The sequence below is a fragment of the Neofelis nebulosa genome, chromosome 4 (assembly GCF_028018385.1).
Source record: "Neofelis nebulosa isolate mNeoNeb1 chromosome 4, mNeoNeb1.pri, whole genome shotgun sequence".
Taxonomy (NCBI): Eukaryota; Metazoa; Chordata; class Mammalia; order Carnivora; family Felidae; genus Neofelis; species Neofelis nebulosa.
Window position 1 is genome coordinate 44,600,465 of NC_080785.1, and position 23,498 is coordinate 44,623,962.

Sequence of the window (23,498 nt, forward strand, 5' to 3'; positions counted from 1 at the left end):
AGCCCAGACTTCTCCATTCTCCCCTAGATTTCTAGAAGGGCTTCTCATAGTTTTCTATTTCTCCCTTTCCCAAAAGCCCTCGCCTGAGTTGCCTGACCAAGGGAGCCAATAAATCCCTCTTAAACTAGTGGGAGAAAGGAAAATACTTCAAAGAGCTGATTAGGAGCAAAGCAAATGTTTCTGTGGAAACATTTAATTCATTCCTGGCAAGCCAGGCCATCAGTTTGGAAAAACAGAGCTGCTGTGTGTCATCTAGCAACAAGAGCCGTGCTTTACTGTTCTCCCTGTTCTCCCTGTTCTCCCTCTGGGAGCCTATTCACTGGGCCACTGAAAAAAGAAAACAAGAACAAAAGAAAGGTAAAGCCGGCATTCTCTCTAGCAATCTGGAAGTAATGGCAAGCGCTGTGAGTAACTATTGTTAGCAGGGCTCGCACAGCGGGAGAGAGAGCCGGCTCCAGACTGGCCTGGGAGAACTGTGAGCATTGCCCCTTTTGGGTTCATCTCTGGGGCTCTTTCTTCTTATACACAAAAATGATCTCTTAACTACAGAGAACAAACAGAGGGGAGGTAGGGCGGGGGAGATGGGTGACGTAGGCAGAGGGGGTGAAGAAGGCGGAGGGGGTGAAGAGTACAGTTGTCAAGATGAGTACGGGGTATTGTACAGAGTTGTTGAATCACTATATTGTACACTTGAAACTAATACAACACTGTGTTAACTACCCGGAAACTAAAATTTAAGAAGAAAGAAAGAAAGAAAGAAAGAAAGAAGAAAGAAAATGATATTAGCTCTAAATGGAATACTGATAACTATTAGACCTCCTTGCCTCCCTGCCCACCACGAAGGGAAAGTGGAATTGATTTATTCACCACTCACGTGTCATTTCATTAAGAACTCACCGTCTGATGTTTGAAATACTAGCAAATACAACCACACACGGATCTGGGTGGATCTGGCGGCCTGAATCCGCTAAGGGACATTCAGTAGGCTTAACGGTATCAGCAGACGCGCAGCCTGAGGGCAACTCCTCACCTCCGAGGGAAGGCTCTGTGAAGGGATCAGAGTCCCCTTTCCTGTCAAGATCTGACCTACAGAATCAATCCAGCCCTCCAGCTGGCCACTACAAACTGAGGGGAGCGGCACATGACATGAAACACGTCCCTTCCAGGTCTCAGCCCCCACGTGAGCTTTGCATTGCCACTGCCACTGTGGCTTCATCTGACAAGGAATGAGTGACCAGGCCAAGGTCAGGCAGCCTGGCGGCGGCAGAATCCATGGCATTTCCCCAGACACCTGCCATGTCCAAACTGGCCCCGACTGAGACCACCAGCGCTCTCCAGCTCACCCTCCATTATCTAGCCCTCAGACTCCCCAGACTCTTGGCTTCTACTATGGTCGTCCTGGACTCCTGCCCCCAGCCAGGCCCCCTGCTTCCAAAAGAGACACACAAAATGCAGCGGTCACCCTCATTCTGACAGCTTGTCAACACAGAGGGGAGCAGAGAGAGGTAAAGGAAGCTACCGTGTGCAAACCCCTGGGGCCAAGAGCCATTGCACATACCAGCCGCAATATTGGCATAAATCACTTTAGGAGGAAGATATCTCTATGTATTTATTCCGTTATTCTTTTACTGCACTCCCAGGTTTGAGCCCCTGTCGTCAAAACCTGTGAAGGAAACGAGAACACAAAAATAAAAGATATGACCCTTTTCTGGAGGATTCAGCCTGGAAGAAGAGATGCACTGCCTAGCCCTAGACAAAGTTCCCTCCTTCTCCATGTCACAGCTCTGGAGACTGGGCCCCCACCCCCCTGCTCCCTCTCCAGAGCAGCCAGCTTCCAGTTTACCTGGGGAGGTCCCCTCCAGAGCGGGGCACTGGTGCAGAACACGGTGACCTCAGCTGAGCCCACCGGTGGCTACAAAAGCCAGGGTGTGGGCTTAATTACTGATTCTACAGGGAAGCTTTTGGGGAAGAAAAGCGATATGAAAACAGCAATATGGAATTAACAGATGGTTAATTTCTCTAACCATCCTGGTCACTGGCTGGCGCTTCCCAACCTTTCCTGCCATAGCACTGGCAAGTCCCCCCACCGGCTGGTTTTCTGCGTGTTCAGGCTTTGCTTTCTGACCCTCATTACCTCCCCACCTCCACCTCCTGAAGGCTATTTGTCCTTTCCTCAGCTGTAGGCAGGGAAACTCCCGCTCCCAACCCAGGCTGCCAGCACCCTAGCCCAGGTCAGATCCTTAATTATAAGTAAACAAAGAGTGTGGAAGACGGTCAATTTGGTGAGGGTGAAAGGGAGACTTCAACTAGCCAGCGAGTAAATGGCAATGAGAGGAGGAGAGAGGAGGAGAAAGATATGAGAGAAAGGCAGCCAAGAAGAAAAGTGAGAGACTCCCAAAGAAAGCACTGCTATTTGGCGAGCTCGCCTGGAGCCAACCCTGCTGCCTCATCGCTTCCTTTCCCATAAAAGGTGTGGAAAGCACTATGTCCTGTTTCTGATTTCCTGTGAGATTGAGCTAATGAGAAAGAAGTGATTGGGGGGGGGGGGGGGGCTAGTGAGAACACATGAGGACAGAGGCCTTTTATCAAGGAGTCTGAAGGATAGAGCACTTGCCGTAAGTTAGATCCCATCAAAACAGCTTCGTGTGTGAATAACGCGTTTTCCTCACTAGTGTTTTTGTCTGCGGTGATTAAGCCTCCATGTTCAATTCCAGATAACCCTCCCTAACCTGACATCCTCCATTCAGTCTACAGAGGGAGAAGTGGGGTTTGGGGAACGGCTAGAGGGGACGGAAGAAGAACTGAACCAACACCACTACAATTTCTGTGCATGGCTGCAGCTGTGATGGAAATGGTGGGCTTGACCGATGGCCACAGTGGGCAGGAGCACCTTCCACACAGAGCCAGCACCTCCAAAGTCTGTTCTATGGGGGAATTTAGTCTCCAAATGAAAAGGCTTCAGCCCCCAGCTCCAAGGGAAGTTCAGTGACCCCATCATCCCACAACACGTACATAATCATGGCGATGTCAGGCAATTTCCCAGAGGGTGCCAGCTCGCTCAGGGTCTGCTTGCTGAGAATTCCAGCTCTAGCTTTGAAACTCAGCAGCTCCTCACTGTCCCAGCTCCCGCGCTGCTGCTCTCACTCTGCTGGGTCAGGCCCAGCCTTTCCTCCCCAGTTCACCTACACTCACGTGTTTGGTGGAGGCGTGAAGATAATACAAACTCAACCACAGAGTATCTGTGGGTCGCTGGCCTCCTGCCTTCTTTTTACCATCCCTCTTTTTAGGACTTGTTTGATTACCTTTAACTTCCAGGGTACAACTCACAAATTTCTGTATAACTTTGTGGAATAAATGATATCTTTGTTTTCTCATTTCTCCCCCATCTAGACCAGCTCAAGAACTTATTGTTCCATACTCAGGACCTTTAAGGAGTTCTCCTAAATAAAAAAGACCATATTCCAAGAGATAAGAATGCCTGCCTTAGAGTTTAGGACAGCCATCTTTTTTTACATTATTATCCAATTTGGATATTTTCTAATGACCTATTCTAGTTCACTCATCCTGTTTTCTGTCATGTCTATCTTTTTCTATCTTAGAGTTCACAATTTCAGACATTGATCTTCTTAAGCTCTAGAATGTTCATTTTAACTTTTGAAAATAATGTTCAGTACTCTGGTAAAATTTTCAAATGTTTCTTTTTTGAATGTAGAGTCCCAAAGAAAGTTTATTCTCCCTTTTGCTGGAAAAGGGAGGTGGTGCTGATCATCTTAATCCAGTCCTAGCTGAGATGAATCTGGGCTACTCTGCATGTTTTGTTAGCCTTGGTCTACTTCTGGTTCACCCTTGTTTCTTGTATACAGCTCTTCGGGGCTTTTAACTGACTGAGTCGAGTGCATTCATGCAAGTGAGTCTTAAACTCGACTGTTTTCTCAGCACAACGAGACTACTGTTCAAATGTTTTTTATCGTATCTCCAATTTTTCATTCTAGCCCCAAAGACCACAAAAAGGACCTCCCACTTCTCTGTCACCCATTTTTCTGTGTCTCTGCTTGAGTCCAGCTGGCTGTTCAGCCTCTGGTCCTTGCCCAGAATCAGGCAAATGGCCACAAGCAAAAAGCAGCAACAGATTTTCAGCTCACCTCTCTGTAGTTCTGAACTCTCTAGTCTCCACTTTTCAATCTTCATTGCTTCAACAGATCCCTACTGCCTTTAAACTAATTATTCTCGTATGTTATCCTGATTGTTTTATTTGTCCTTAGCAGAAAAACTGGTCTGCCCCCTAAACTTCCATTGTACTTATAAGCCACATTCCACTCATTTATTTTTAATTTTATTTTTCTTCCTATCCAGGTCACCTGAGTTTTCCCAAATTATTTAGCATATCAGGAATGTCCATCTATTTATTATCCAAATAATAATATGAGAAACCAGGCTACATGCCTGAAGATATATTGGCCTATTTTTTTGGCATTTTTTTTTAATGTTTATTTATTTTTTTTTGAGAGAGAGCTAGAGCGGGGAGGGGTGGGGGTGGGGGGACAGAGGATCAGAAGCAAGCTCTGCTCTGACAGCAGTGAGCCCAGTGTGGGGCTGGAACTCAGGAACCGTGAGATCATGACCTGAGCCGAAGTCAGATGCCAAACTGGCTGAGCCACCCAGGCACCCCTATTGGCCTATTTTTGAATAGGAATGTTTACAATCAGTAGAGACTGTGGAAAATTTTCTCCAAACAAAAAAAACTCTGAACTTTTGAAATTATATATTTCCTTGAAAATTTTAAAGTTAAGATGAAATTCTTAGGCAAAGATCTGGTTCCTTATATATTAGAGGCTCCCTTCTCCTTATACGTCCATAGCTCTCTGCTCTGCCCCAACCATTTCTGTAAGTTGAAATCTTTGCTAGCATATGAAAATAGTGCAGAATTAATAAGGAAAGAAGGGTTTGCTACAAAAACATTATGTTTTCTTTATGCAGCAAACTTCAAGGGTCATATCATGTTTCCTTTACACACACTTTACAGATGAAAAGTGAAATTCAGAGAACTCAAGTCATTTGTCCAAGATCAAATAACTAGTAAATGATAGAGCAAATAAGGGGTCTAATTCTGATACCCTAGAAAACACATGCAAATCCAGAAAAAGTGACACAGCATCATCTCTGTACTGGTTTCCCCATGTGGTATTACAGGGGAAAGGTGAGGTTGATTGGTTTATTTAGTCCTTTCCTGGAACCATCTGTTTTCTCATTTCTCCCAAAACTGAAACATATCTAGATGCCTATAGCATTCCAAATGTAGATTTTACAGATGTCTTTTTCTCCCTAAATACAGCACAGATTGTAGGTCCTCCAAGGGTTCCATGAGAAAATAAATCCTCTTGCAACAGACACAAAGATGCAGCATCTTGTAAGTACGGAATAGTCATATCAGAAGGAAATGCATATTTATTGGGAAAATTTTTGGTTAGGTGGCCCATCTAACAACAATGAGCTCTGCAGTAACAGAGTAAGAAATGGAATCTGTACCATCCTGCTTCAGTCCCATGAGACTCCTGGAGAAAGAAGCTGTGGAAGGGAAAAAAAAACCCCAAAATACTTCTGTTCATGTGGTGGCAGATATAAAATCTCTAATAGGAGAAGCCTCCAACAATGACCTTCCTTGACCATGGGATAGAAATTGATAATGTCCCCAGCAGCTTTCTTCAGAGGCAGTAGCCCACTTCTTGTCAGCGGTGGACACTAATTAATATCTCCCAATTACTGAGGAACAACATGTGCTGGCCACTATGCAAAGTAACTTGCATAAATTTTATACCAATCTTTCCAGTGGGATTAGCTAGCATGATTCCCATTACATAAGGAAACCAGGCTCAAAGGGAAGCTACTTGGCCAAAGTCACATAGCTACTAAAGTCTAAATGAAGTCTGTGACTCCATAGCACGTATTCTTTTCAATTCTTACATTCTGTCTTTCTACTTAGGCTTTTCATAATCCTCTGTATATAGGAGGAGGCTTATAACATGTGACCTGCTCATTTTTGAAATTGTCTAGGCATTGATGAGGTTTGTTTAAGCTGATGTTTGAAATCTGTGCAACTTCTGCTGTCTCTGCCACCTTAGGAAATTCACCTACGATTTCTTCTAATTTCTCAAGTAATTTGAAAAGCCACGTTCTCCTGGTTAAGTTTCTTTCTTTTTTATTTTTTTTTATTTTTTTTCAACGTTTTTTATTTATTTTTGGGACAGAGAGAGACAGAGCATGAACGGGGGAGGGGCAGAGAGAGAGGGAGACACAGAATCGGAAGCAGGCTCCAGGCTCCGAGCCATCAGCCCAGAGCCTGACGCGGGGCTCGAACTCACGGACCGCGAGATCGTGACCTGGCTGAAGTCGGACGCTTAACCGACTGCGCCACCCAGGCGCCCCGCTCCTGGTTAAGTTTCAAAATGACTTGCTTGTGATAATCAAAGGCTTTCTTGCCTGGGATTTTTGGAACTACTCTATTTGACTGGTCTCGTGGAGTAAATTCATCTGCGGGATACTACTTGGTGCCTCAGTGTTACAGAAATGAGCAAAACATAATCGTGGGCCTCATGGAGCTCCTGATTCATTAGTTATGGAAGTCCATTAATTAACCCGAAGAATGATAAATCTGTATTAGAGAAATTTGTTGGTGCAGTTGGGAGTAGAGAAAAAAAAATGGCACCAATGTCCAACTCAGGAAATACCAGAAGCCTTCCTTAAAGGAATGCTTTAGAATTTGTCTTCCATCCATCCTCAGGACTCAAACTGCTGATGTTAAACTTTCTTCACCATTTCGCTAATAGAAGAGAGCACTCTCTTTACCTCTCTGGCAAGAGCAGACCCGAATAACCAACTACTTGTCCATCTGTTGAGATATCAAAAGCCCCAGGAGAAATTCTCTCCCCTTAAATTTATAGCAGTGTAGCTTCATCTTTTCACCACTTGGGTTTTATTCCACACTAACACATAAACACCCTGAGAGAGATAAGAAATGATAACATCCTTCCCCCCTCCACAAATTGGCGATCAAGGTGAAGAATATGAGAAAGATCTGTGGTATGTTAAATACTAACAATAATAAGTTCAATTGGTCTTGAATTCCAATGCTTCCATTTAATTGTTGTATAATTCTAGGTTTGATATATCTCCGATCAGATTCTTACTTTCCTCATTGTAGACAAAGAAACACAGCTGCTCTACTTGATTCTTGATGAGGATCAGAGAAACAAAGGATATGAAAGGCTCTCTGCAGTTATCATTGGGCAGAAAGAGTAGACAGGATGTCTACTGGAGTCAAATCAGGGATGCCACTGAAAGCAAGATTTTATGCACAGGGGATCTTACAGCCCCCTTACCACATTATAGCGATGACAATAATGTCCTTTCTAGCATATCTGTATTTTTAAGGCAACCTATACTTCCCACGGCACCTGAGACCCCCATCCCATCCACAATCTGCAGCCAAGGGTTAATTAGACTAGGAATGAGATTTGACGCCAAAGTGGCAGAAGCAATCAAAAATATTTCTGGAATAATTAGATTCTGCTTTTAGAGATTTGAAAGATAAATTCATAGATTCAGTCAGAAGAAACTGACTCCCTAATGTCAAGAGGTAGATTGAGGTCAAAGAAGGCTACATTGATCAGGGTCTCTGCAGAAAAACAGATGGCATGTTCAAATCAATTATTTTGAGGACAGTTTTTAAAATGGGCTATTTATAAATGTATGAGTCAGGGTAGGAAAACCATAAGGAATAATGCAATACCCTAGGTCTAGTCATTTCAGACACCATCACCAACGAAAGGTAAGAAAATGTAAGAGAGGGGCAGTCACTAGAATCTAGAGTTATATGAACACAGCCATGTGCCCTTCAGTTGGCAGACAAAAAGTTTACTGAGAAGTAAGTACCAGATCTTACTCTGTTTTTTCTCCCCAGTCTTTGGCCAGTCCTATATAATAGCCAAACCCATCTAAAGCCACCTAGAAAGGGAACCCTTTGGTATAGACTTCTGGAGGAAAAATAGGATGAGAAAGAATAAGAACTGATCTAGAAGGCAAATTGAGCATATGGTGGCCAGCACATAGACCTTAATGGACCATGTGAAGACTAATTAAAAGTAGCCAAATGGCTAGGAATAGCTGAAGAGACCAGAGATGCAGAGATGCTCTGACACACCATGCATCTGATGAGAGAATAGCCTAAGTTCCTGCTTCCATATTATGTGCTTCCTGTACCCGGAAATCCCTATCTCCTTTTACTGGTTCTGACTGAAGCAATTCCTTAGTCAAGCACTGCTCACCAATGCTCTACTCCCTGTGGTAGGCCATTTCAGATATGGCTCCCAGTGATCTCTGCTCTTGTAATACCTTTCCTTGAGATGTGGGGTAGGCCTTAGTGATTTGCTTCTAACATAGAGAATATACAGCAAAACTGATGGGATGCCACTTTTGAACAAAGACTGGCTGGGAAACATAGACTTCTATACTCATCAGGCTGTAACGAGATGCCTCACTCTCCTGCTTGGGTGGTGTTAGAGAAGACTGAGTGGGGAACTAGGACTTTCCGACCCACCTGGTAGAAATAAGGAGAGCCCCTGCAGTGTCAGTGGAGGCCATGTGGGGACAACAAGGTGCCCCCTCTCTGAGCCTGGTGGTATCAGCAGAGGTCTAGTGGGAGGCCTGAATCTCCACTCCTGCCAGCAGTAGCAATGAGCTGCCCCTGCACCCATGGTGTGAGTAGAGGCCAAGTGGAGACATGGCCTCCCCACTGGCAGGAACAAGAGAACTCTGCCGGTGCAGTGTCAGAGGAAGCCAGCTGTTAGGGACTGAATCGTGTCCCCCCCTTCATTCATACCTTGAAACTCTAATGCCCTGTACCCACAAGGCCAACAGCTATTTTCCCTTGCTTCGTCTCTGACTCAGGCAACTCAGGGTCAGCTGGGGTGAGGATAGGGAAGTGGCAAGAGAATTACAGCAAAAGTGACAGAAATCCTGTTTTACATAACTAGTGCTATTTGTAGTATCCGTTCAGCTACTTTCAGTGCTTTCTTTCTTTACTTCTGCTTTGGGTAGAAGGCATGGCAAGTAGCCAAATTCTAGCTCTTTCTTGTGGAGCACATTAATGGCGCTGGTAGAGAATGAACCCTCCAATCCCATCCTAACAAGGAGTCTGTGCTGCACACCTCCCTGGCTGACCTCTTACTGTGTCCCCTCAGCTCCTTCCCTGAAGCGCTCGACCCCTGCAGACCCTGTGCCCTGGGTCCCACAGCTGGAAAATGGTCCACCAGGGCTTTCAGGGTACAGCATAGCCTCTGTCTTCTCTAACTAGAAGGGGCAATGACGAAGAGAGAGTATGTGTCTGATGTCCTCCTTTTCGATGCACTACGTCTTCCCTCTCTAACATCCATGTTCCCATGTCCCATTGATCCAGACTCCCTACCCGTGCTTTGGTACCCCATGTAAGGGGATGGGTTCCCCAACTGTCTTCTGGTTCCGTGGCAGTGTCTGCTGATGGCTTAACCCTCCTCATCTTCTTCCCCCCCTCGGGTAATAAACAGGATGTTTGAACTCAGTAGAATATCTTCTTCTTGTGGTCCAGATTATCGGGGCTTCACAGTGGCTAAGGAAGTCATGCGAATCAAATGGACTTTTTAATTCGTGGCTCTGCCATTTATTAGCTACATATATTTGGGTGGGTCATTCCACCTCTCTAGCCCTCAATGTGCTTATCTGCCAGTGGGGAGGGCTCCCTCAGATGGATGGTGCACACGGCATGTCCCACAGAATGTTAATATCCCGTTAGAGGCTTTTAGATCACAGTCCTAGGTTCACAGCCATTGAAGTAGAAGTGTTCTCTGACAAACATAAAATGATTCATTCCTGTATATAGAATTTTCAGTTTACTCTGATAGGGACTTTGGCTTCTCTGTGATTCTCCTGGCACAGGGCTTCCAGAGAAAATACAATGGAGAGAAAGCCCGGGGCATCTAGGGATTCCTGGCTATCTGCTTTCTAAATGAATACGCTTTCATCTGGTTCCATGTGAGAATTTTGTCCTCCTATGATCTATGTCAGTATTTAAATACATTTCTGTTTTAAACAACCTCAGACCTGTGGGAGCTTGTTCTAAAAGAAGTGTGATAAACTCCCCCATATCATATATATATATATATATATATATATATATATATATATATACAGTTAAAAAAATCAAACATCTCGCCTGCCAGGGATTTATCTCTTGAAAATGACAATAGGCTGCCTCAGACTTTAAAACATCTAATTTGTAAGTGATCCATTTTTATAAAGGGCAGAGAAGGGGTGGTGGTGGGGAGGTATACAATCTCATTAAAATTCTCACGACAATTTAATGAGGATGGATTGTCTTCATTTTACAGTCGATGAAACAGGGGTTCAGAAAGATTAAGCAACTTTTTCAAGGTCACACTGCATGTTAATAAGGAACCTGGAATATGAAGCTAGCTTTCCCTAACTGCAAATCCCATGCTCTTGGTGCTGGCTATAGGAACCCCACTGATGCCACTGGAAATACATAGGGGTGCTTTGAGTAGGAGAAAGAAAACAAAATGAAAAATGAGTCTTCCAAGTTCTAGAGATAGAAAAAGGATGGGCACAGCTAAGCAATGACAACAAAAACATAAGAGACGAGAACCTGAGGACAATCTCACAGGGAAGGCACACGGGTCATCTGGTATTCCCTCCCACCTCTACCCCCAAGCCCTCTGTGTGACGCAATGCACCTTGTACCGTCTCAGGAATGAAACATACAAATAGCTGTGGGAATAGCATTCTGGGAAAAGGAAACAGCAAGTGCAAAAGCCCGGAACTGGAAACCTGTCCAGCATTTGGAGACAGCAGAGAGGTCTATGGAGAGCAGAATTTCTGGAGCAGGACTAGAGGGGGAAAGGATAAGATAAGATGGGAAAGGGAGCAGTGAGCCAAAACATACAGGTTTTTGTAGATCCTAGGAAGGATTTGGGGTTTTATTCCAGCTGAGATGAGTAGCTGCTGGGTTTTGAAAGGAAACAAGCAATACTCTGATAGAGCTTTTAAAGGTTTACTCTGGCTGCTGCTCTCGGGGTGCATTGGGTGGTGGGTGGGGGTGGGGAGAAGGGAAGCAAGGGTAGGAGAGGGAGCACCATCAGCAAACTCTTACAATAATAAGAGAGGTTGACAGTTTGGACCAGGGCAGGAGCTGTGCGATGGGGAGAGATGGTCAGATTTGGGATGTATTTTAAAAGTAGGGTTGACAGAAGTTACCGATGAGTGAAATATGAGATACAGAGAGTGTGGAGTCAAGGACGGCTCCAAGCTATTGTTCCTTCTCAGAACCTTTCCACCTGCTTTTTTGTTCCAACAGTTGCTATGGCAACTAACTGTAGTGGGCATAGCCCGGCAGCACCTTGGCCTCACTGCACTTTGCATCTCCTGCCCTTTCTGCCCCAGACATTCAGGCACCTGTGGAATCCTGGAAGATCCAGGAAGTCCACACCACAAGGGCAACTTTTGGCCAGTGCTGATTTGGAACAGGTGGGTAATATGCACCCTCCTTAGAGAGAATCCACTGAAAGTAAGCCCCCAGGAGCCCACAGCAGTAACCAGCTCAGCCGTACTCCCTTGGACAGGATTTCCCTCTTTCCTTGTGACTCTTCCCAGTCCTTTACTATTGTTCCCTGGGTTCCCTTTCCAAAATAAAACTCCTCCAAGTAAGCCCTTGCCTGAGGCTTTGCAACTAGAAGCGTCCTCCATTTACTGAATTGTAGGGAACTGAAAGGAGAATTTAGAGAGAAGAACGAATATAAAGAGTTTAGCTTTAGTTTGAGATGCCAGTTAGACTTACAAGTGGAGGTGGTGAGGAGGCAGCTGGATGGCTTGAGCCTGGGATTGAGAACACAGTGTGCAGAAGAGACGAGGCTACTTGTTTGCAGTGGTCCTGTGTCGGGTGTAGTGCCCCATGTTCACGGACTCCCCGCTATGACGAGTCTCCATCTCTCACTGTTCCCACGGTGGGTGACTCTGTTCCTGGCCCTGAAGGGCAGCTGAAGAAGACAACGAAGTGGGGCTCTGTGGAAGGAGCAGACAGTGGCGTGTCCTGTCTTGTGATGACAGCTCCCCATGCTCTCTTAGGTCTAGCTCCAGCAGATACTGTGTCCTCACGGCAGATGAGCAGTCACATTAGAATGAAAGCTTGTCGGAAAAAGTCAGTGCAGCCACCTCTGCAGAGGGACCTTGTCTGATGGGATTCTCTTCCCTCCATTAAGATCCCCCCTGAGCTTTCAGAGAAGGAGAAGACCAAGTGAGATGAGGGACAGTGGGAGGTGGTGGAGAGAATGATCAGCTGTGTTCCCTGGAGCACCTCTGACAGCCTGGCCCCGGTCCCCAGCCTGAGTCTGGCTTGCACAGACACTGCAGAGACAGGACTTGGCTTTTGTTTCACTTCCATTTAATTTGCCCAAATGAAAACTGCAATTACTGAGCAGTTATACATTCCCATGTGCTTCAGGGATGCTGTCCCTGACACATTTGCCACCCCCATTTGGAAAATTCACCCATAAAGGCATCACACTTGCTTGCATAGTGTGTGGAAATCTGCAATGTCATCCTTTGTGCAGGGGATAAAAATTCACCCCGGGGTACCAATTTTAATAAGGTTTAATTAGACCAATTTGTAGTAAGCTGAGGTTTCCACTTTGTAATTTGACAAGCAGCTTGAGCTGCTTCACTACATTTTTATGTTCAGGAATTTCTGGATCTCAAACAAAAGGTCGAATGGAACATAAAATTCTATCTGAAAGACTCCTAAAGGAGTAGTGAATTTCTGTCATCGTGTGTGTGTGTGTGTGTGTGTGTGTGTGTGTGTGTGTTTTAGAATGTCTTTACTGATGATTAAATGGTGATCTTGGGTAGCCATGGAGTCGATCCCATCAATGAGGTCCAGGAGGGCAAATAAAACTGGTCCTCCTCTTGTGAAGACCTTGCTACTAGCTCATGGCCCTCTTTCCAACAGAGTACGTGAAAGGCTTTGCAGTCTCCAATACGGCCCAGAAATAATCACTCAAATTTACTTGGAGTTGGCTCAAGAGATCAGCCATCTTTCCTAGGGACGGCAAATAACTTTTATATATTATTTTTGGATCAGAAAACCGATTGAACTACGTTATCTTTACGATCTGCAACAAAATTGTGTTTACTGAGTTGTACTGTGATGCCATATCCCTGGAATTTCATCCAGGACCCTTAGAAGGAAAAATTTTGCAAAATTCACTCATATTGCTGTAGGGAAATAATTGAGGCCACTGTTCATCAGAAGGGGGATGCGGGTCAGGACACAAAAATGGAGCAAATGGAATAATTCTTTCTTCGATGAATGTTTGACATCAGAATTTATAGATGTTCTGCATAAAAACGGAAGGAATGCTCTACAACCAAAATAAGTTTCAAAAAGGTCTCTAAGGCAAACAAAGCCAGTCCTCTATGGAGATAGTGTCTACACTGCTTTTACACTGCTGGGGGCAACAGAATGTTCTCCTGCTCTCTAAATATCTTCCCTTCTGATCTGATATAGCACCTTAAATGCTACATTAGAAATAGACTACTGCTTAAAGATGTTAAATGCCAGAGGACTGAAGGTAAGGGAAATGGAAATATGGTACCTAACACTGATAATGGGTAAGACCTCAGAGCAGCTTAAATATATTTTCAAAAAATTGATTCCTGAGGGAACAGAACCAGGCCAGCTACATTTTTTAAAGTTTATTTATTTATTTTGAGAGAGAGAGAAAGAGAGAGAGAGAGAGAGAAAATGAGCAGGGGTGGGGCAAAGACAGGGAGAGAGAGAATCTCAAGCAGGCTCCACACTGGCAGCACAGAGCCCAATGTGAGGCTCGAACCCACGAAACCCGAGTCATGACCTGAGCCCAAACCAAGAGTCAGGCACTCAACTGACTGAGCCAGCCCAGGTGACCCTAGGTCAGCTACATTTTTAAAAAGTGCCAGGAAGGTATTGGAACATAAGATGCTGCCAGGAAGGCAGGCCAGTTTGGAATGGCGATCAGGGAGAAGGAGAGGGAAGCACGGGAAAACTCCATTTAGGGAGAGGAGGAGAGAAGTAAGATAAAGGGACAAAACTGAAAGGTGAGAGGAAGGAGCTCCTGTAGAAGGGAAGGGGACACAAGTCAATAGTGACGAGATAGTTTATTTGCATTCCTGGTAAAACCTCTCTGGAAGCCACACTGTTATCTGCTTCTTCCCAAGGAAGAATTGCCATTGGCCCTGCATGCTCTAGTCCAGCTTCTGGGACTTTGGCCGGAAACGCTGAGATCCCATGATCTGTGAGGGAAAACTTTCCTCTCTACCAGGGAAGAAGCATGAGCAGAAAGCAGGAGGCCAGTTCTACAGGCTCAGGGGACATCTGGCAGGAACCCCTTCCCAGACATGTACACACCTGTGCCCATGACCTATGGTGGCTTACCTGGGGCACCTGCTCACACCCAGGGTCCAAGCACCAGGTAGGCCCAGGCCTACAAAATCCCTGCCATCCAGCCAGCATATGCCATCAGAAGGGCCAGGCCCTCTTACCCCTTTTTGCTCCTACCCCTAACAGCCTAGCCATCTAGATGACAGATCACAGCTTTGAAGGAGCTCAGTGGAGGTTTTTAGACAAGGGGACTCTGTTCGCCTGTGTCATAAAAGGCACATTCCCAGAGATAATGTGGGTCAGGCTATGCAGTTCATAGGATGAGAATCTCAAAACTGGATTTTATTTCCTTCCATTTGTCTGAAGGCAACATTGATTAGGCTACCCCTGCATGGTTCCTGCATGCTGCAGCCCTTCTTGGGCTGTGCTGCAGAAAGGTACACATACACGGTTGTATGTGTTGCATGTTTGCAGTTTGCCTCACAGCCTCACCCTGTCTCCTACTGGTCTTCCCTCCCAGGAGAAAGGATTGTGCACTTGTACTTGGAAGAGCAGAAACAAATGAAGTCACATGCGTTAGTGATGAAAAGAGAATAAACGCTGTTATATGAGAAAAATAATATGCGTATACATTATTTAGACAGATATTTCCATACATTTGCTGTCACAAAACAGATGTCCCAATGAACTAGTCATATGAACAGTAAATCATGGAACCAATTTCAAGGAAAACAAGTTTTACTTTGGAAAATTGCATTCAGAATGTATGCACTTGAAATCAACTAAATATGAAAATTTTAACGTTCAATAAATTATACTGGGTAGAACTTGAATCCATTGAAATATAAAATTCCCAAAATTTGAAAACAATTTTTATTTTACCCAAGTTATTTTAGCACAAAATATTAAAATGTGTATACCATATTGCTCCTTGATATTTTTCCCCTCAGAGTAAAACTGAAGGAAATAAATAGCAAATTCAGAGAATCATCACAGAAAAAGCCTTCCCTCCCTTGCTGCCGTCTCTATTCCCAAACAGAAGGGTGAAGCCGATGGATCCACTCCGATCCTCAGGAACAGTTAGACACAGCAAACACCTCCCAGCTCCGCTGGACATTCTGGTTCCTCTGGGATGCTCCTCTGGCCGCTATCTTTATCTCCTTTAACCAAAGCAACCCTACCAATCTGTGACCCGAGCCAACGACAGAGCAAAGAAGGGCAAGACATTCATGCCATAAATGATGGGGGATCTCAACAGGCAAACCAAAACTGGTTTAGAGTCTAAATTCACCTGCCAGCCCCTTTGAACGGGATGGCCTAATGTATTAACAGACCACTGGGAGGATTCTCCCCCATGCATCTCAGGGAATCACAAAATTAGCATAGCCGTGTGGATCCATCATGGAAATGAAATCGCTCAGGCTGGGCTGCTCTATGAAAACAGATATTCCCAGAATGTCGTCACAGGAAACGTGGAGTGGAGAATGCTTTTCAGCATGATCAAGCAGCCTGTCCTACGTCCTCCCTGAGGTTTTCGGGCTGGAGAGGAGTGGTAGATGCTATGGATAAGCCTGCCTTTTAATCTTCTCTTTCTTCCCACTGCAATTTCCTATCACAGCCAGTTAGTTCCGAGAACAAGTTAAGTGAGCAAGCAAGTTCCATAGACTGAGTGCCCCTAGTCTGGCTGTTTCCAGGAGGGCAGTGGGAATCTGTACTGAGAATCCTTTGAACTGCCTTCTTCCAGAAGTGTGCAGGTGATCCAGCAGGAACACCTCACATCACAGGCTCCCAAAGCAGCCTGCACAGTGCAGGAAGGGATCTGGCCAAGCTTCCTGCTGCCTTCCTCGCCCCTTCATGCCTGCTTAAGCACCCGAGCCAGAAGGAGCTGTTCAGGATCCAATTCTTTAAATTACATGTCGGAACATGGTGAAAATGGCAATATAACAAATGGTATTTACACTCCCGGAGCCAAAGTGAAACTTTTTCATCACCACAAACATTTCCTAAAGCCCAAAATTTCACCGCTCAAAGAACCCCTCAGAAGAATTACTTAGTAAGCCAAATTCCAGTTGGAGGAAGCAGAGAAGTTTATGTCAGCTTTTAAGGCATAAGCTGGATTATGACATAACGTGGCTAAAACATGACAAGATCGTTCCAACCAGAACTCTAGGCAAGCTATGTTTTCCAGGCCTTTTACCCGTAGGTGTGACCAGACCTGCTGACACTAGGACTGTGACACTGTTTGGACACTAAGCATCCTCTGTTCCTACCATCAGCCAGCTCAGTAGAAGCCGTGGTTACTGCTTGGACCAGGTCTATAAAAGCAAGCAGTGCCTAGAGGGTCTGAAAGGCCCTCCTCACTATACAGTTCAACACGGAAGGTCAGATAGAACGGTCTCATTAGAAGCCTCTTCCCTCTTCTTTCCCTTTCTAGATGCTCAGAAGACACATCAAGGAAACTCAAACACACCTAGGTACAGGAAGCAAAGAGGGCTTATAACAAAATGCCAACATTTCCTCAGTCTCTGCTCGTGCTCACCCCACCAGAAATCAAAGGAAGCTTGCGAAGTCTCTCAGAGCGTGTGAGCTACACCGGCACAGCTCAGAAGAGTTCTGTGAATTTGTTGAACCCCGGCAGGACCGAAAACCTGGTGTTCTCTGCACTCCCAGGCTGCCTGCTTATTTTTTTCCTTATCTGCGCCATGACTTGTGCCTTAAACTTCCAGACCACACCATCCCTGCCAACACACACACACACACACACGTGTGCACACATGCACTTTTTTGCATTCAGCCTAGGAAGGAATAAGTAGAGCCTAATTAGCCTAGCAATGCTTATTTGAGAAGTCACTTTCTCTAGCAAAACTTCCTTGAGCTATACCCAAGCAGAAAACCCCAAATTGGGCTTTCCGAGGTTCCACAGCCAACTCTGTGCTCCTCTGGTTTACCACAAGTCACAGGTTCTAGACTGTAACTGTCTTAAGGACCATGTCTGCATCTGAATGCTCAGGATGTCTGTGGAAGTAAAGAAAACATTTTTTTTTACAATAGAAATTTCCATAAACCTGCCCCCTGCCAGTGTTCCTTATGTGACACACTAGCATAGTCACCGCCCATCACTCAAGCCAGAAACTTGCCTAACTGCCATTCAGTCTGTGACACAGTTCTCTGCTTTTTCCTTCCTACCTCCGAGTTCTGGGGGTCTTTCACCTTTCACCTGGACTATCTCAGGGACCTCCCACCTGCTCTTTCCACTGCAAATCCCACCTCATTTCACCCACTGAGACAAAGCTGTAGTCACGGAAGTGCCAGCTGCAAACAGCTCTGAATTTTTACCCCAACTTTTTAAAAATATTCATTTATTTATGTTGAGAAGGAGAGAGAGAGAGAGAGCAGGAGAGGGGAAGAGAGAGAGAGGGAGAGGGAGAATCTGAAGCAGGCTCTGTGCTGTCAGCACAGAGCCCGATGAGGGGCTCTATCTCACAAAGCATGAGATAAGGACCTGAGCCAAAACCAAGAGTCAGACGCTTAACCGACTGAGCCACCCAGGCGCCCCAGACAAATGTTGTTTTCTGACTGCACTACAACATAAAACATTTTGGGAATGGCTGCCCCATAAATAAAGCTCAGACTTCTTGGCATGTGTAGGAGGCCCTCCCTTCATGGTGCTTTACCTTTCTCTTCACACCACACTTCTTACAGCACAGCCTCAATGCTTTGCCTTCCCTGTACCTGGAACATGTTTCTCACTTTGCTTAGCCAGGCCCACTCTGAATTCCCCTTTAAGGCTCAAGTTTGTGTATAGATTTCCCAACCTCCTCCCCCACAGTGATGTTTTCATAGCTGACTTTCTCAAAATTAATCTGAAAGGGAACCATAGTAAAAAATGGATCTCATGCAAATGTTTGTCATTCGATTGGTTTAGTGAAGCCCAATATAGCCACATGGCTCTAAAGCCCAAAAGGTCCCCTTAGAGGACTGAACGTCTGGATTATGAACGCAGGGTCAGCATAATCACCAGTATTGGTTTCTTCTCCTTTTTTACTCATTCTTGGCTGCTTGAACATTCTCAATTTTAAGAATTAAAATCCTGGTTTCTGAAAAGATTTTCACTTCAGGATTTAGAACCGGAGATGATCTTTGCTTGTTCCTGAGGGTTATGTTTGCAAGAGAGAGCTAATTAAGATATCTTGGCACCTGTCCCCTAAGGCATTCTCTTTCTCCCAAGAGCTTTTCAGCTCACATCTTTAGCGTTTGTTAGATCCATATGGATGTGAGTGACAAAGAGCAGTCAGTGAACAGGAACTCAACAAGGAATGATTCCACACAGAGCTGTTGCAACCGTGAGGCTTGGCCTGATTTTGTTTATGTAAGAAAAATTTACTGACTACCTACCAGGTTATTTTTCTTTTTCTTTTTTTTTTTTATTTTTGGGACAGAGAGAGACAGAGCATGAACGGGGGAGGGGCAGAGAGAGAGGGAGACACAGAATCGGAAACAGGCTCCAGGCTCCGAGCCATCAGCCCAGAGCCTGACGCGGGGCTCGAACTCACGGACCGCGAGATCGTGACCTGGCTGAAGTCGGACGCTTAACCGACTGCACCACCCAGGCACCCCCAGGTTATTTTTCTTAATTAGAGTAATGTATTCGTGGTGTTTTTGCACCATTATTCTCTAAATCTTTTATATGTCTGAAACATTTCATAACAAGAAAAAGTTTTCCCGTCAAAATGGTTTATCCATGTTCAACGAAAGCTGGGGAAGAGTCGACCACTGGGTTCTTCTCATTTCATTAGGAGATGCCCTTTACAAGCTGGTGGACAGGTGCTCAGGAAATACTCAACAGGTTAATGGGGGGAGACCTTCCACCTGAAGAGTTGACGATTCTCAACGTACCACCTTTTTAACGAATAATCGCTACTGTCAATGTCAAAGATTCATTTTTCTTTCCAGCTCAAAACTTTTAGTTCAGGGTCTTGAAACATTCCTATTTTCACAGGGAGTGAGGAAAGGACTTCCTTTTACTAAGCACCAACTACATGTAATTGGACTCATAATTGTGCCTGTTCTTCATCAAGGGCGTTGTCCCTCATCAAATTCAATATTCATAGCTAATAGCATCATTAAAATAGGGATTCTATGTATGTAGGCAGGGTGATACTAACCCATCTTTTAATTTTATATATGCCATGGAACCAACATGAATAGCTAGTTTAGGTATATACATTGAAGAGCGAAATACAACATTTTCATTTCAAAGTCTCTAACTCCATAGGAGTTAGCCTTTGAGAACCCATTGAAAGTACCCTATGTAAATAAGGTGGGGCTACTATCACCAAACCGCTTGGTTAATCTCCATTATCATCAGCCGTTAGACAAAACCAATGCTCATCTGTAGCCCATGGCCAAAACCAGAACATGGCAAACGGACCATTCAGCTCATTTCCCCGTGCCTCCCCATCAGACAGCTGCCTGCTTGAATTAGTAGGCCTGAATAACCCTCTGTCCTTTCTACCTTCTCTTTTTTCTAGGATTAGGAATGGAAAAAATGTACAAAGGTTAAACTAGTCATGGATAAAGTACGTCACACACACTTGTAATGATGCCACCCAAACTGACAGAGTTGGTCCATGAAGAAGAGTCTTTATCTTATTTACCATAGTTAGGTGTAATTAAAAATGCTGGGATAGAGGCTATTAAGCATTACTGGACAAAGCCACTCAGTTTTTGGATGAATCATGAACAGTAACCATTCCCAATTTTCCCTTCTGCATCCTCTTTTATGGAGGGAAAACTCAGAGCGAACTGGAAAGGAATTTAAAGATGATCTAAAAGAATTAAAGATAATCTAAAAAGGAACCAACCAGGAGAGGTCAACTGATTTGCCCCACACCTCCATTCAGTACAGGGGGAAAATACATAAGATTATAAATGTAAAAGTTTTGCAAACTCGAAGTGTCTCAGATGTCTGTGCAAGTAATCTCACCAGCGGCAGGATGCCTAGGTGTCCTGATTCTTAACCCTGCCTATATGCTACCCAGCCTCTTTGTGTGACAGATAAGCAAAAGTGTGGCCCCAAGTGCTTAAACAGTGTGTACAAGTTCAGAAACTATATTTGGAAACCAAGTCCCTTAAAAAACTCCCTTTCCAAGTGCAGCTCTAAAGCAATGACCTGGCTACCTTGGGTCCCAGATATTAAGATGTTTAGGACCCACGGAAAACAGTAATAACCACATTCTCTGGTGGTTCCAGAGAACACATTCCCAGCCAGTCAATATTATACTCTGTACTTATTCAGTTTACTTGAACAACTAAAGATGTCCCAGTAAAAAATCCAAATTAAGGGGCGCCTGGGTGGCGCAGTCGGTTAAGCGTCCGACTTCAGCCAGGTCACGATCTCACGGTCCGTGAGTTCGAGCCCCGCGTCAGGCTCTGGGGTGATGGCTCGGAGCCTGGAGCCTGTTTCCGATTCTGTGTCTCCCTCTCTCTCTGCCTCTCCCCCGTTCATGCTCTGTCTCTCTCTGTCCCAAAAATAAATAAAAAATAAAAAACGTTGAAAAAAAAATTAAAAAAAAAAATCCAAATTAATATTTTAGCTGTCATGTATATAGGTAAAAGGAACACAAATGTTGTAACAGGCAATGGCAATATGCTGATTGTAAAAAATTTGGGGGTTTCTGGGGAGGAGCCAAGATGGCAGAACAGCATGGAAGTTTTTTGTGTGTCTCGTGTCCATGAGACACAGCCAGACCAACACTAAACCATCCTACACACCTAGAAAACTGGTTGGAGGATTAACACGACAATCTGCACAACCTGAACCACAGAATTCAGCAGGTACCATGGTGTGGAGAAGTGAACTTGGGGAGAGAGAAGCCAGCGGCAGGCAGGGAGCCGCTTTTGCAGGTGGAGAGAGGACGGAGACTGGGGTTGGGGGGAGGGAAGATTACAGGAAAAGCACCCCTCCCCAAAAGCAGCTGGAGAGAAAGTGGAAAATTGGAAATAGCCACAGGGACTAAACTAAAAAGGGAGAAAGGAGAAAGGAGAGGGTTTAAATTCCGTTAAGACTATAAACAAGGGGAGCGCAAAGTCTGCAACTCCTCAGCTCGATACCTGGCAGTGCTCCGGGGGGAAGGGCGAATCCCCAGGAACAGAATGGGGTCCGGGAGGCTCTCGGGACACACAGGGCAAAGCGGTTCCACTGCTGGAAGGACATTTGGTAGAGACTGTTGAAGGCACCTGGTCCCAGCAGACCCCGGAAGGTGGCCACAGTCGCTGGTGCTGGGGCAAGGTTGTTAAGGGTGAAGCCTGGTGCCAGATGTGTGGTGTGATTTTCCTGAAACGCTGCTGCTACACTGTCTCGCAAACTTTTTCTGGGGCGGGCTGGCACCTGGCCACAGTCTCGGGGCACCGGCAGCAGCAGGGTCCAGTGGGCATTCCTGGGTGCAGCCAATATCCGGGCATTGCTCAGTGAGACCCTCCCGTAGAGGGGCGGAACGGGTCAAAGCCATAGTCCTTTGGAAGTAAGGGGCCTGGGAAACAGCAGCATCTGAGATGAAACTCGGGAGAGAGGTACTGGGGCCTGGTCACGGAGAGTGAAAAAGTGGGGGGTGGATGAGAGCTGAAGACAGAGGACTGGTGCACGATTGCTGATCCCGGAGAACAGACTGGGTAGCTGGGTGGCGCCATTTTCACCGTTCCCACGCATGCGCATATGCACCTACCAGTGCCGCAACAATCCATCCCAGTAGGCTAGCAGCGCCATCTAGTGGAAAGCGGAGCTGTTACACTGAGCCCCGCCCAACTGGGCCAACTTTGCTCTTCAAGAACATAAGTCTTACTGCCGGCTTAACTTATGGACTCTAAAGGGCTACATACTCTGACTTCTAGGGGAAAACGAAGCAATTTCAGTACTACTTCAATCTGTTAGCAGGTTCATCTATTCAATTTTCTTTCTTTTTTTTCTTTTTTCTTTTTCTCTTTTACAATTCTTTTTCTTGAATACAGAAAGAGAAAAATTTATTTTTATTTTCAATTTTTATTAAAAATATTTTTCTTTAATTTTTATTACTATATTTTTTACTTTTGTGTAAATTTTTCAAATTCTACTTTACTTCCATCATTTTATTTTAGTCTACTACGGTGTATTCACCTTTTCAAATTTTCAGTTTCCCTTTTTTTCTTTTTTCTTTTTGTCTCTTTTTTGTTTCTTTTCTTTTTCTTGAATGCAGAAAGAGAAAAACTTCATTTTTACCTTCAATTTCTATTAAACTATTTTTATTTAATTTTTATTACTATATTTTTTGGTTTTATGTAAATTTCTTCAAATTCTATTTTACTTCCATTGTTTTATTTTAGTCTACTACAGTGCATTCACTTTTTCACATTTTGAAACGCTTTCTTTTTTCTTGTTTTTTTCTTTTTTATCTTTTTTCTCTTTTTCGTTTATTTTCTTTTTTCTTAAATACAGAAAAAGAAAAAAAAATATTTTTAATTTTTATTAAAAATATTTTTCTTTATTTTTTTCTACTATATTCTTTTCTTTACTTTTGTGTATATTTTTCAAATTCTATTTTACCCCCGTCATCTCATTTTAGTCTACTTCAGTGTGTTCATTTTTTCAAATTCTCAAATGATTTCCTCCCCCCCCCACTTTTTTTCTCTAATCTGTCAAACCACTTTCAATACCCAGACCAAAACACACATAGGATCTAGCATCATCTATTCGATTTGTGTGTGTGTGTTTCATTTTTCATTTTAATATTTTCATTTTAATTTATTTTAATTTCAATTTTTCTACCTCATTAATTCCTTTTTCCCTTCAAAATGACAAAACGAAGGAATTCACCCCAAAACAAAGAGCACGAAGAAATGACAGCCAGGGATTTAACCAACACAGATGCAAGCAAGATGTCTGAACCAGAATTTAGAATCACGATAATAAGGATACTAGCTGGAGTCGAAAATAGATTAGAATCCCTTTCTGCAGAGATAAAAGAAGTAAAAAATAGCCAGAATGAAATTAAAAATGCTAGAACTG

The 23,498-nt window shown here is 44.3% G+C and overlaps 2 long non-coding RNA genes across 2 annotated transcripts in view; one reads left to right on the plus strand and one right to left on the minus strand.

Moving 5' to 3' along the window:
- Positions 1-13,735, minus strand: part of LOC131509155 (uncharacterized) — a 76,840-nt gene extending 63,105 nt beyond the window's left edge. The window contains exon 1 of the long non-coding RNA XR_009260328.1: positions 11,882-13,735. This is a non-coding gene — a long non-coding RNA (uncharacterized LOC131509155). The remainder of the gene's footprint in view (positions 1-11,881) is intronic.
- LOC131509154 (uncharacterized) lies at positions 11,428-17,121 on the plus strand. Its single transcript, XR_009260327.1, has 2 exons — positions 11,428-11,571; positions 16,893-17,121. It is a non-coding gene; the product is annotated as an uncharacterized LOC131509154 (long non-coding RNA).
- Positions 17,122-23,498: the final 6,377 nt, after the last annotated feature.